The sequence below is a fragment of the Patagioenas fasciata genome, chromosome 2 (assembly GCF_037038585.1).
Source record: "Patagioenas fasciata isolate bPatFas1 chromosome 2, bPatFas1.hap1, whole genome shotgun sequence".
In the NCBI taxonomy this organism is placed as follows: Eukaryota; Metazoa; Chordata; class Aves; order Columbiformes; family Columbidae; genus Patagioenas; species Patagioenas fasciata.
This window is the reverse complement of record NC_092521.1, coordinates 11,739,257-11,750,816: the sequence shown is the minus strand read 5'-3', so window position 1 is coordinate 11,750,816 and position 11,560 is coordinate 11,739,257.

Genomic DNA, 11,560 nt, shown 5'->3' with positions numbered 1-11,560 from the left:
ACTCAGTGCCGTATGTCATTTGGTCTTTTTGACCTCTCTGAGCTCTTGGGGTCACCAGCATCTCCTCCAAGGCTGCCTCTTGTTGTGTGTTCATGCATCACCCAGCGCCACTGGCACAGCTGGGACAGGCTTTTGTAGTATGGAGGCCAAGTAGATGCCCTTCTCATTGTCATCAGTATGAAGGATGTGTACATTTTTCGCAGAGCAGATCAGCGCATGGGGGAGAGGCTCTGGCAGTGGTGGTGCTGTATCCTCTGCTCCCATTTCTTTCCTCTGATCTAGGAGTATTTCTCTATGGTGTGCAGCCTAAGGTGTGCATGGCCCATGTGTGAAAGGTGAGGAAGTAGGCAGATGGGAGAGATGTCCCCAAGCCGGGCAGAACATCCCATGTTACGATTACTGTGTGAGGAGAGGGAGCTTGCTTGCAGAGAAATTACTTCTGCGCTCATCAAGAGACTCATGTTAACACCCACTGCCATGGGGGAGAGGGGTATTTTACAGTGTCCCGATGCCTTTCATCCCAGAGGAGTTAGTTCAAAGTGCTTTTTAGACTACTTTCACGTTGCTGAGAAAGGAATGAGCTGGTTTTGCATGAAACATCCTTCCCAGCTGGGAGAGCAGCACCTACTGCTGCAGCTGTGGTGCTGGGAGCTGGAGCTCTTCAAACGCACCAGCTTGTGCTGGCTACAGAAGCAACACCACAGCATGGCGTTGTTTTAGGAGTCTGGAGGAAGAGCTGCCCATGATTGTTTTAAGTATTTTAGGAATTATTTTGAAGGAGGATGGATTAAAGGAGAGGAAATAGTGCAGATATGGGAAGGTAAACAACTGTTTTTTGAGCAGGGAGGCCAAGGATGGCTTTGAGGTGAGAGCAGGGAACAGACTGCAGATGGATTTGCTGTGCAGAGTGCCGTCATCCAGATGTAACACTCTTCTCTCTTTCCCAGAGAGATCTTTCATATCAAGTTAAGGAGGAAACAGCACTTGGCTGAAGGAAACAACATAGCCTTGGTCTGGTGGCACCTGGAATGTTCACTAGTCCTGGTTGCCCAGCCCAGCAAGGCTATGGAAGACCTGAAGAACATGGAAAAGACAACGAATTTGCTCTGTGGAGTGTGGGCTTGGTAGCTCCTTGGGAGAGCATCCAGAGCAGACCCTGACTGTGGTGAGCCATCTCTGGTGGCCTCCCTGTTGCTTTCTGGCTTTGCTCAGTCTGATGGTGGAAGATGGTGCTCACACCTTGCAGTGTGTCCAACCCAGACAAGGTGCTGCAGGCCACACTTTGATGTGCCTTCCCTTTGCGTGCCAAGCCCACGTTCAGTGTCAGCAGCAGAGCCAAACCATCGCCAGCGAGTGTGGGACTCTGTTTGTAAAACCCATGAGAAGACAGGAAAGGTCATTTTGTTTGGGGGGGGTGGAAGGAGAAAAGGGGCAAAAGGAGAGATGCCATGTGAGTTTGTCATGTTCCCTTGAAGGAAACAAATCATTTCTGTGATCACGGGAGAGCAGCAGGGAAGCAGCTGAGGGATGAAAACCGGCTCACCCCTTAGCAACCCTCTCTCACATCTCTCCTCTTGTGTGCCTCTTCACCACCAACAGCAGGGAATAAAAAGGAAAAAGAAAAAAAAGAAGCAGTTAAATGGGTTTTGAACAGATGCCAAGGTTGATTTAATTAGGTGTATTGAATTCGTTAACTTCTGAATTACATGGCTGCCGCGTGGCACAGATGACGAGCAGTGACAGTGGCGCAGCACCGACCTGCCAGGAGGTTCAGCAAAGCAGAAGGATTGACCCACTTCCATCGGCTCTGCGGGGAGCGCAGGAGAACGCCCTCCGCTCTCAGGGAAAGCTCTGGTCCTGGGCTGGGGGCTGCCGGGGAGCCCTGCAGCAGCCCTGGACTCCAGCATGAGCCCCGGGCTGGGTAAATGTCTGTGTGCCCATGGGAGCAGCTCACCCTCCTGCTTTGTGTGCTGACCGCTGGCTTCTGGCTGACACTGATTTTCTGCTTTTCCTACCTATTGCACCCTTAATGAAAAATACCCCAGTGTTCTCTGATAATGGGCTTAAATGCTGTTGCAGCTGATAAGGGTGATAAAGTCATCCATGCACACTGCCATGGCAACCTGCACCAATTGCTCTTCTCTCTCAGTGCATCTCAGCTCTTCAGCGTGAGTGCAGACATGTGGATTTGGCTGAGACTTGCCTGGGAATTACCCAAATCTGGAGGGTTTGGCATTGGTTATGAGCTCTGCGATGGACGTGGAGCTGTTTGGCAGCTCCCAACTTTGCTGGCCACTCCTCGGAGCAGAGCATGCTTCCCCTTGAACCTTGCTGTGGGCCCTGGTGGTGCAGGTTGCATCTTGAAAGAGTTGTTGACACCAGAGAGGGGACTTCTGAAAAATAAATTTGTTTCCAAATGCATTTCATAATGATTATCAAGAGGAACCTGCTCCCAGCCCCACCATGGTGCACGTGTGTGTAGACCCTGCTCAGTGCCAGGGTCCTCACTGCAGACAGCAACCACGGGATCACTGTGAGGTCAGTGCGGTGCCTCCTGGCCAAGTGACCTCCCATCTGGAGAAGTTCAGCTACTGAGTTGCATCTTGATGTTCTGCCTCCAGTACCAACCATGAGCTGAACTCCTCCCATTCATTTGGCAGTCTTCTCCATTGCTTGTGTCAGTGCAAAAAAATGTCCCGTGGAATTGTCTGTCAAGTGTTGAAGAGAGAAGGTGGATTTCCCAAGACAGCAACCTGGCGGTGGTGCTCTTGTGGTAGGGAATGGTTGCGAAGACCTTGGAAGCTAGAAGACACCAACAGAGACATTTGTGAAGTAAACAGATATGGAAGTGCTGCATGAAGCCAAGGTCTAGGTTGTGTTGAAGATCACCGTGTGTGAGGAGATGGCCTCAGGTTGTACCAGAGGAGGGTTAGATTGGATCTTAGGAAAAATTTCTTCATGGAGAGGGTTGTCAAGCACTGGGATATGCTCCCCAGGGAAGTGGTGGAGTCACCATCCCTGGAGATGTTTAAAAGACATGTAGATGAGGTTCTTAGGGACATGGTTTAGTGCCAGAGTAAAGCTAATGATTGAATTCAGTGATCTTGAGGGTCTCTTCCAATCAAAATGATTCTGCAATTCTATGGTTCTATGAATGAGATGGTGATGTGGGAGGAAGCTTAGACACATCATCAGTCTCCCCTGGTTGTTATCCATGTTGGTAGTCACCCAGAGTGGTGAGGAACTTGCTATTTCAATGGGGAAATTAGGCAAAGATGTGTTGGAGAACTTCTCTGGGGTCAGGCAGAGGAGACGACTGGGATGTTGTTTCCCACCATCAAAGCTCTGACCTTTTCCTGCCTCGAGTGTGGTTTCTTCTCCTCAGCCCACAGCACTTCTCAGCTGGAGCAAAAAATGATCGCTTGAGTGGGGAGACGAAAGAAGAAATGTTATTTCACTGAGCAATGTCAGGAAATTGTATGGGAGGAAGAAACAGAGGACAGATGGAAGGAACCCAGCTGCCTGCTTCTGCAAGGAAGACATCTCTTTGTAGCATTGAAGCTGCTTTCAGGATTTATGATTCAGCTTTCAAGTTGCTTTTTGATAGTTAGGATGTTTTCATTTTGACTTAATCTGTTGACAAGGTGGTAAGAGCCCTGCGAGGAGGCGTATCTCTCCATCAGGTATGACTAATTGTGTTGGGACAGCCATGTACGCGATAACACTTCTGTTTTTCTCTAAAACAGCTCCATTACAGACCGCCTGATAGCCGAGCCCCAGCAAGTGTTTTTGTGGGAGTTTTGCTGATTGTGCAGCCCAGATAACCTGTGAGTGAGCAAACATGGGAAGCCTTGAATGTTCAGCTCAAAAACCAGAAGCAGACTTGCTTAGCTGCTTGTCTGAACCGAGCTTTTAATTGTGTGTTGTCAGTGCTTTTCAGGAAACTCATCTCATCTGAGACATGTCATTTGGCGATGAAGGGCTCTGATTTAGGGACAGCCACCAGGAGCTCTGTGAGGGCCAGGACTCATGGCTAGGCACTGGTGGCTTTGCAGCTCAGTGTTGTGTGTTGCTTCCCTTTCTTCTCCTTGGAGAGAAAAAGTCCGTCTGTGCGAAACAGATGCATTTTTAAGGGAGAGCCAACAGTGTGATTTATCTTAGTCTTTCACTCAAAAAACAATCTCTCCAAACAAACCAGCTTGCTGTAGAAGCTGGTAAACCCTTTCTCTAGATGTTTGCTGCTTTTGATCCCATTTCTGCAGGAACCCAGGAGTTTCGGTGCAGCCTAAGGGCTGAATTTAAACCTCTTGCAGATGAACTAGTTGCCCCCTGCTCCTCAGGGTAACAATTGTATGTGTGCATGAAAGCCACACTTATGTCCCTCAAGAAGTGTGTCAGCACTGAGGAGCCTCTGACCTCAATATATCAGCTCAGTGGTCAACAGCCTCATGCAGAAAGAGCTTTAGTGTGCAACTCTTCCACATGGCAGAGTTTAATCTTTGTATGGGTTACAACAGCAAACTCTCTGCAGGAGGCTACACAGCTTTAGAACTGTGCTTGCCTTTGATGTAAGCAATTGCTTGCTCCTCAAGGAGGTCTGTAGTCACCTGAAAGCTGCACTGAAAGCAGGTGAGTGCTCAGTCTGTCCAATATATGGAGGTAGCAGAGATCTTGACCCTTCCTCTGCCCCTGTTGCCGAGGAGGGAAGCAGGCTTTCCTGCCTGCAGCAAGGCACCTATTCTGCTATAGAAGTGCAAGGCTGCTTCCGCCATGATGCCAGCATGGGGCAATAGTTTCTAGTTGGGTGTTAGAGCAGTTAGTCAGCAGTAATCAGAAGGGTGATGCACCAGGAGGTAGTTGGTCAGTGTGTACCTTCTGAGTGCATTGACTTCTCACAGTAAACTCACCAAAGGACCATTTCAGTTTTCTTCTCTCACAGTATTCACAGTATGTTTGGGATTGGAAGGGACCTCAGAAGATCATCTAGTCCAATCCCCCTGCCAGAGCAGGAACGCCTAGATGAGGTCGCACAGGAACATGTCCAGGTGGGTTTTGAATGTCTCCAGGTAAGGAGACTCCACACCCGCCCTGGGCAGCCTGTTCCAGTGTCTGTCACCCTTACTGAGAAGAAGTTTCTTCTCAAATTTAAGTGGAACCTCTTGTGTTCCAGCTTGATCCCATTACCACTTGTCCTATCATTGTTTGCCACTGAGAAGAACCTGGCTCCATCCTCATGGCACTCACCTTTTATATACTTATAGACATTAATAAGGTCCCCCCTTAGCCTCCTCTTCTCCAAACTAAAGAGACCCAGCTCCCTCAGCCTTTCTTCATAAGGGAGATGCTCCACTCCCTTAATCATCTTTGTTGCCCTGTGTTGGACTCTCTCCAGCAGTTACCTGTCCTGGAACTGAGGGGCCCAGAACTGGACACAATATTCCAGATGGGGTCTCACCAGGGCGGAGTAGAGGGGAAGGAGAACCTCTCTCGATCTGCTAACCACCCCCCTTCTAATACACCCCAGGATGCTATTGGCCTTCCTGGCTGTTGCTTCTTGTTGGAGGACAGCAGTTACAGAATCAACAGATTCACAGAATGACTGGAGTTGGAAGGGACCTCTGATGATCATCCAGTCCATCCCACCTGCTAAAGCAGGTTCACCAGAGCAGATCACACAGGAATGTGTCCAGGTGGGTTTGAATGTCTCCAGAGAAGGAGACTCCACAACCTCTCTGGGCAGCCTGTTCCAGGGCTCTGGCACCCTCAAAGTAAAGAGGTTTCTCCTCATATTCAGATGGAACCTCCTGTGCTTCAGTCTGTGCCTATTGCCCCTCATCTTATCATTGGGCACCACTGAACAGAGTCTGGTCTCATTCTCTTGACACCCACTCTTGCAATACTTAGAAACATCGATGAGATCCCCTCTCAGCCTTCTCTTCTCCAAGCTGAACAGACCCAGCTCTCTCAGCCTTTCCTGATAAGAAAGATGCTCCAGACCCCTTATCATCTTTGTAGCTCTACGTTGAACCATTCAGTAGTTCCTTGTCTTTCTTGACCTAAGGAGCTCTGGGCAGCTGAACAGACGGGCAGAGCTCAGGACATGAACTTGGCAGCTGAGGGCACCAGGGAGGAGGCTCCACTCCTGAAAGTGTGAGAAAGCTCTGGACACAAGAGAGGACTTGTGCCATCATGATGGCCTTATGACCATGATCTGTCCAGGGTGACCTTGCTGTGGATGAGGTATCTCTTGTAGGGGTACAACTCTTTAAAATAAGGATATTGTCCCATGGACAGCAGCGACCTGTTGGCATTGAGGTTGGTTCCCCTCGCTCCCGTTGGATGCCCCGGGGCGGGAAGAGCAGACGCATGGGCTGCCAGCGCGGCTCTGAAAACGTCGGCTGTGCAGAGTCCGTCCCCGTCTGGACTCGAAGGGGCTGCTGTGCACAAGGCCTTCACACAGGTTCCTTAACAGGCTCCTTTTCACTTTTTCCAGGGACTTGCACTGTGCTTCATTTCAGAGGGATCGAGTGAATTAACATATTGTTGCTGCTGCCTGGGTAATTGCATGCTCTGGGTCTGCTCTGCTCCATACAGTCTTCACAGCTTCCCAGACAGAAAGCATCCTTTTCCTCCGGCAAACAAGGCTGCAAAGTCTTGCCCTGAGACCTTCCTCAAAGGGTGGAGGAATGGGAGGGTGTGAAGAGGAGGGGGATGCTGTTTGCAAAGGCTTCAAGACCTCACCTCTCAATGAGGAGGAGGAGGTGAGGGTTTTCATCTTTATTTCTGTACCAAGATACTAATTTTGCCTGAAGCTGTGGTTTCTTTTGCTGATTTGTACAGACCTCGGTATGGGTGCGGTTACAGAAATTCAGACCAGCACAAGTCACTACAGGGGCTCCGAAACTGCCTGAAATTAGCCATCCTGGCTCATGCAGGAGTTTCAGCAGAAGTTGAAACTGAGTGATCTGATACCCTCTTCTGTAATGAAGATAAAAGCCTATGAATAGGTAGGTATAAAAATGCTTACTGGTCTCACTTCCAAGTACAAAAAAAGCCACATGTGGATAAACCCTAAGAGCCCTCTAAGGCCCTGTGAGAATAGACCACATCTCCAAACATCTTGGTGAGTGTATCTTCAAAGTTGGACCAGTTTCTTAATGCAAATGCAGGTTTGCCTTTTTAAAAGATGTTATTTGGTCAGGACTGACTTCTGCTGGGGAAGTGGCATCCCTTAGGCTTTGGTCTCCAAAAAGAAAGGTGGTTGTGTGCAGTGTGAGGAGGGCAGGTTTACCCCCTGGCATGGCTTGGCTGTCAAATGGAGGCATGAAGGGGGCAGAGACCATCAAGACTCCATGACAGAGAGGAGGAGGTTGGTTCATGGCTCTGCCACTGACCTCCTGGCTGACCTGGGGCGAGAAGATGAACCTCTCTTCTTCCACCTCCTCTTCTCCTACCCACCCAGCACACGTGAGAGTTGCCTCATGGTTTGTATGGCTTATTCTGAGAAGCCAGAGCTCAGCAGCTCTGTCTGTAAGGTCCCTTTTCATCTTCTTGGTTGTGACATTTCCTGCCTCTTAGCCACATAAGTTGTTTTGACTGGAGACAAGACATTGCTCCAACACCCTTTACAACACCAGGGATGAAGGGAGAAGGCTGTGCTGGCAGTGGAGCTTGCTCATCCTGCACCAGAGCATTGCAGCGTGTGGGACAGAGGGATGGCTTCTTGATACATCTCCATCCCGTGGAACAGAGGCTGCAGCCCTGGGCAGTACAGAGAGTCCTTTTGTAGTCAGTGCTATTCACTTGGCTTAGGATATCTTGTGTGGTCAGTAAATGTGTATGTATGGGAGGGGAGGAGGTGTGCCTGCCCTCCAACACTGGTCTTGTGTGTATCGCAGATGGGACATGGGTAGGGATTCCTCAGCCATTGATGCCCAAACTGAGGTGAACATTTTGTGTCTGGGTCACTGTGGGACTGGATGCAGAAAAGTTGGGTTTGTCGTGTGCCATGGAGAACGCAATTTACCGTGCTTACGGGGACCTTCTGGTCTTCACAGTCTTGGGTTGTGGTTGTCTCTAAACTTTTTCCCTTGGGTGTTATCACAGTACCCAACCACTGAACAATTCCCACCCATTTCTCCAAAGCCTCTGCACTGGTGGCAGTTAGATTATTTGTAGGACTGTAGGATAATTCAGGCTGAAAGGGACTGCAGGTGGGTCAGCTGTGAGATCAGACCAGGTTGCTCCTGACTCCATTCAGTTGAGTCTTGAAGACTCCTAAGGATGAGAGTGCACAGCCACAACTTGACTGTTGTCACATGGAAAAAGTTTTTCCTGGCATCCAGTCTGAACCACTCTTGTTTCAAATGATGCATGTTGTCACTCATTCCTCTGCTGGACACCACTGTGAAGAACCTGGCTTTGTGTTCTCAGTAACCTCTTGCAGTTGCTGGGAACTGCTGCTGGATCCCTCAAAGCCATCTCATCCCCTGGCTGACCAAGCCCAGCTCCTTCAACCTCTTCTTTCTGGGCAAGTCCTCCAGCTTCTGGCCAGTTTGGTGCTCCTTCACTGCACTCCCTCTAGCTTGTCTGTGTGTTTCTTGTACAGAGGTGCCCAAAATTCGATGCACTGTCTAGGTGTGGTCTAATGAGCACAGAGGTCTCTTGCCTTGACCGACTACCTGTGCTCCTGCTCCTGCAGCACAGGATGCTGTTGGTCCTTGCTGCAGTTTGTTTGTCCCAACAAGTCCCAGCCCAGCCCTCGAGTGGTGGCAGAGCTGCTCAGCTGGGTCGCTGGGCTGTGCCTCGATGATCTCTTCAATAGGACCTGTTACTGTGCTTGGAAAGCCTGAGTGTTCCTGAGTGGCCAGGAGGGAAGAGGAACGTGGAGGTGACAAAGACCTCACTGCTAAAGATGTGGACTTCCCCGGGGAGAGGGACCAAGCGTGGACAGATAAGGCAATGAACTGAGTTCTGCAGAAAAATGCAAAGAGGTGTAGAATTATAATTACAACTGTCTCATTGACTCATCTGTGAAGCAAGTTTTCACTCAATGCTGTGCTTCCCATGGGGCTGTGACTGTTGATGACCACCGAGTGTCGAGGTCCTGCAATACCTGTGCAAAGAGCTGCTGAACAAACACTGTGCTCGCTGCTGGGGACAAAGCACGATTCCTGGTAGCCATGTGTAGAGGAATTTTTACATATATATGGATACATACACCATATTGAAACAAAATGCTGTGATTTCATTTTGTGCTGCCAACAGTTAGTGTGTGAGTTTGAAAGTGGCAACCTTATATTCTTTAAGATCCAAGAGCTTTGGGAAAAGATGTGTTTTTTATACTGGACTAATTTAAAAAATGCTGGTTTTTTTGTTTTTGTTTTTGTTTTTTTTTTTTTTAGTACAACCTGGTAGAAATTAAAGACCAAAAGAAGAAAAACAGAAATACCCGTACAATCATTTTAAAGGTTTTCTTCTTTTCCGATTGTGTTCTCTTCAGGAAATGAGACTGACTATATTTGGGATAGGAATGAAACCACACATCACAAGCCACTGTCAAGGTCATGAAGTGACCACATTGAAAAAGTACTGAAAAATGTGTTCTAACTAGCACCTTTCCCAGCCTGTAGGAATCCTGGCTGTGGCTTGCAATTGTACTAGGGTGAAGATTTGCATTTCAAGCTGGCGGTTTTCCTTTTTACTCTTCCACTTCCTACCAGCTAATTCGGTGCTGTGTAAAGTGTGAATCTGGAATGCAAATCAACTCACCTGCTTGTTTTTCTTTCATTTTCAGGTTGTCTGACTCTGGAAGCTCTCCTGAAGAGCTGCATCATGCGCTGTTGCCCTTGGGATGGGATGCGGAGCTGGGAGCCAGGAGGAACCACAACGTGCTCCTGCGAGTTGCTTTAGCAAGGAGAGAGGCTTCTGGCATGTCATATGGTGCTGAAAACCGTTCTGCCCTTGACAGCAAAAATCCTTATCCTTCCCATGTTTTTTTTTCCAGGACAGCTGATACTTCCTGTCAGAGATGTTTTGTATGCAAATCAAGGTGGTACAACAAAAAAAGTCCTGAGAGCAATCACACTGATAAACTCAGACCACTGGGGAATTCCTACTTATCATTTTTTATCTTTTCTTTTTTCAGTTCTCTACAAAATACTTCTTTGCCTGCTCTTTATTGGAGTCTTTAATGTCTGTCTTGCCAGACCTCTTGCTTATGAACTATAGTGTTTCTTGAATTCTGTCAGTCTACATGAGTAGGTTGCAGTAAGTGGTGGGAATTGGGGTTAACAGTCCCTGTGTTTCAGCGTTGCCCTGCATTGCTCTGGTGCTTTCTGGTGGTCAAGCTAGACATGAGCCTCACGCTGCAGATTGCAGTGTGCCTTAGTGATGATCTACCTGGGAAAGCAAGCCCAGAAACCTTCAGGAAGCTCGGGAAAGCAAAGAGCAGAGGTGGGAAACAAAGAGAAACCAGCAAAAGTTTGCCCAGTAACTTAAATAGGAGCAGGGTTTGACCCTCCTGAGGCACCTCAAGAGATGTTGTGCTCAACACAGCACTAATGCAGCGGCATGACTTGGTCACCTCCTTGCTCCAGCACAGCAAAGTCACATCTGCCCACCCACCTGTAGGTATCCCTGTAAGTGCAAGGGGCTGATCAGAGCCTTGCTCACACCAGGCTCACACCTTGTGCTGGCAGCAGCAGCTTGCTGATGCTACAAGTTTTGGGGTTGGAAAAAAGGTCTTGTGGAAGCAATGCAAGAAAAGGACATGTCAGAGCAAGAGAGCTGCAGAGCCGCGTGGCCTGGAGAACGTTCCTGTGCATGTCCAGAGATACCTGCTGCAGCCCAGGTCTTGTTGAGTCACACTGTGGTTGCTCTGGTGTTTGTGTGGGTAACAGTGATAATCGTCATGTGTGGTGTTGGGTTCTGTTATTTGGTTTTTCTTGAATGTAACATCAACAGTCAAATTGGCTTTGGTAGGGCAGTGAGCCTGGTGTGGCTTTTATCTACCCCAAACCTGGGGACGAAGGAGGAGAGGAAAATGACTTGACCAGTTCGGCGGCCGTGTGCTTAACGGTACCGGAGTTCAAAGCAAAGGACACAGCAGTCAGATACCCAAACCCGTCTGGGATTCAGCTGATAAGTCGCATTTCAAAGCGAAAGGCAGTCCTGATGTGGCTCTGTTGAGTGGCTGGAGCCTCCAATGCTGAGTCTCCTTTAAAAGGGGATTTCATAAGGAGTAATATGAACAGAAATGGCTCTTCTGTGGTTGTACGCATTCCAGGCATGCCAGGACTGTTCCTGTCAAGGATGGGCAGTCTCTGGGGTTTTGGGTTCTTTTTTTTTTCTTTAAAAATGTTTGCCACAAACTAGCAGCTGAAATGGTGAAAAATAAATGAGACTTGCAAAATCATTACGGTAGCAGTAATGGAAACTGTGAGGCTTATACCTAAACTGGCTGTGGGGTTTCACCCTGTCGTATGCGCTGCTGCGCTGTTGGGATCACAGCTTTTGCCTGCTATGACTGCTTCAGGATGGATGATTTAAAAGCAGAGCT